Below are 3,182 nucleotides of genomic sequence, written 5' to 3' on the forward strand. Positions count from 1 at the left end.
TGCACATATGCATGTATTTGTTTTCACTTTCTTAATATTGATGCCTAAAAAGAAAGCTGTTGCACAAATTTGAATTCGATTTCAAGTGAAAAACACAAACAAGTTCCTTTTTCGAAATCAAAAAGACGATTACGACACTTTATGATTTACTTGTTTCGACACTTGAAATGCATAAATTCAAACCAAAAGACAAAAGTAGAAGCTAAATCAACTGTGAATAGCAAACAAACTCACTCCTAAGATCAAAACGACACTTACGACAGGTCTAGATCTAAGGGCGACAGTATGATTAGTTTACTTCTGTAATGGGAAACTGCAAATGATGTAACAAATACAGTTTCTTTATACAACCGAGGCAGAATTGAGGCAAAGAAAAGGGGTTTCAGATAGGTAAACTGACTGATAATAGGCTGCAAAAAACAGAGAGAAAACTGAGCAAAAGGAAGCAGGGAACCACAGCTGCACAAGGCAAAGACTGATCAGTGCACTCCCAACACAGAGGATTTGACATTCAACGCAGGTAGCCTTCACGGGAGCTACGTTGAAATGCAAAACCTCTTCACAGGGTCTGCGCTGAAGCAGAAACGAGAGTTGTTTCTGGGTTCTGGGTTACGGTTTGCAGTTTGATCTACATTTTTTGGTTGGATAAAAGCTATCAATTAGGCACAATTATAAGGATGATTTATAGGAGGACTAAGATCTATCACAAAGGGTTGTTAGAGCACTTGTGGATCAGCTGTTCAGATCATAAACAGGCCCAGTGAGTGGGCTAGAGTAGCTGATCTCTACTTTGCATTTGTAAATGGCAAATGCAGTTCGATTCGGCACTCTTGAGTTTATGAAATGAATAGAAATAGAAACATAAATAAACTAACAAGATACTCTCCCCAGTGGAGTCGCCAATTTGTTGTTGGGAAAAGTATCCAATTCGAAATGCCCCTATCCCACTCTAAAAGGTGATAGTGCCTTAGCAACAAACAAGGAAAACTATCTGAGTATTCTTCTTTATGAGATGCAAATAGAGAAAGAAGGATGTAACTAACCGGTGTCTTCCGCTAGTTTGTCAATCCAATTACTCTCTCTCTTTTGTTCGCTTCCCGCTGCCTGCTCTTTCACTGGTCCAGCTTCACCCAGTTCCTGCAAGATCACAAGAGAGGAAAACTACACAAAAGACATAGATTCACATTCATAACTAGTTTAGGATCAGATATAAACTAAATATGCAAATACAACAAAACATCATTGAAATACAAGCATATAGGAGAAACTCAAATAGCTTTATTGATATGATAACAAGGTTCAAGAGGAGATACAACCAAGTGAGTCCCGATCCAGCATCTACCTCCCAGCAAAAGAATCCCTTCCTCTCCTCCAACAAAGCATAAATCACCCAATGTACTAATCTCAATCTCAAACCAACAGCAATTCTCTGCAAAGTACAAAATTCCAGCCTCCTGAACCTCTGGGTGAGAGATCCATATATAGATGTAAGCAGAGAGGATGAGTCAGCTTATGTTTTGACTTGTGGCTTCTCTCTGTCAGTTCTTGCTTCCACTTGGAGGTTGAGAACCTCTTACTCATCACTTGGTCGAATTCATTGAGGAAAGTGTCATTGAGGAAGATTCTGGAAGCTTCCAGGGTCTTTCCACCTCGTTGAATGAACTTGCCATTTGTCATCTCCCGCTCAGCGCACCCTGGTAGTGCTTCTACCTGCGTTGCAGTGCAACTGGCCAGTGTAACCTCTGCATTTCAACGCAGGCAGCTAGTGGAGCTACTGAATTGATCCTGATTTGACCATTTCTGAGTGATTTTTGGTGGAGAACTTCTGGGAGAAGCTGTCTTTGGTTGACCTTGTTCCTTTAGGGTTAGGAACAACTCTTTTAGGGACTTTGGATCCCTTGGATTATGGACATTTCATGCTCAATGCTGTAAGGCACAAAAATGTCTATAACACCAGCTGCTGCATAAAAGTAGGGTCCTCCTTCGAATATTCTATCTTTGCCTTCGATGTTTGTGAACACCATGGTGAAAAATCCCTTTGACGCAAGATGAAGATCGATGCTTCCTCTAGGTTTCCAATGGTACTTGATCCATATCTGTAAAGCCTTTTCCGTGGGCCATAGTCCCATGAATTTGCAGATAATAGCGTAAGTCCCCATATGTTCCCTGTGCGCCTGCAGTGCAGGATCGTTTAACACTACTCTAGGAGTGATCTCCATTTTGGGTCTGCATGGTCCCTTTTGTTTATTGTCCCTTGTTCCCTGGCTTTTGTCTTCTTCCTCCTTATCTTTAGTGCTGACATTTTCCTTGGGCCTGACCCCATCTGTCTCTTTTTCATTATTACTTTTTCCCCCTTCCTCAGAACCTCTAACCTTACCCTATGGGGACTTGCCTCTGCGGGCAACGACGTCCTTGTAGGAGGGAGCGGAGCTCCCTCCTCTACATCCCTCCATCAGGAGCAAGCACTGAAACTCTCAGAAACCCTGGCAGCACGTCTTCTCCCGCTCCGCATTTTCCCTACTATGATAACCATTCGATGATATCATCATCATCATATATATATATATATATATATATATATATATTAAAATTAAATTTTGTGGTCAAAATATTTTAAATAATTTTATTATTTTACATTTCAGTTTTTTTGGGGTGTATTTTTTATTCAATTTTGTTTAAAATTCAGCAAAGATTTATTGGAATTGTAAGTTCAAGTTGTGTAGATTAAACAATCCAAGTGTCCAAAGAAATTTAAAAACACAGTTTAAACAATGATAAATTTCAATCAAATTTCTTGGAGTAAATATTTTTTCAAATTTACATTATAAAAATGATTTACTCTTTAAAAAATTTGATCCTTCTGAATGACAATTAAATCTATACTTAAAATAAATCTATATTAATTTAGCTAAATCAATAACAAAGAGATTAAATATAATTCTCTAAATAAATAACAAAGAGAAAAATAACATAATTATGTAAAGACACTTGTCCCACTGCAACATCATCCTTCCAAATATCTCTCAACCCTTTTTTTTAAGTGGTGATTTGGAGAACTTATCCTCATGCCCCTCTCCAAGAGAAGTTATACGACAAAAATAACACCATGTCAAATACATAAATAAAAGATAAGAGAATCCGTAAAGATATAAAGAGGGATTCCTTCAGCGGAGGCCAAAGAA

This window comes from Pinus tabuliformis, chromosome Q (genome assembly GCF_031772625.1).
Source record: "Pinus tabuliformis cultivar Carrire ecotype Pingquan chromosome Q, CPIR1, whole genome shotgun sequence".
NCBI classification, from domain to species: domain Eukaryota; kingdom Viridiplantae; phylum Streptophyta; class Pinopsida; order Pinales; family Pinaceae; genus Pinus; species Pinus tabuliformis.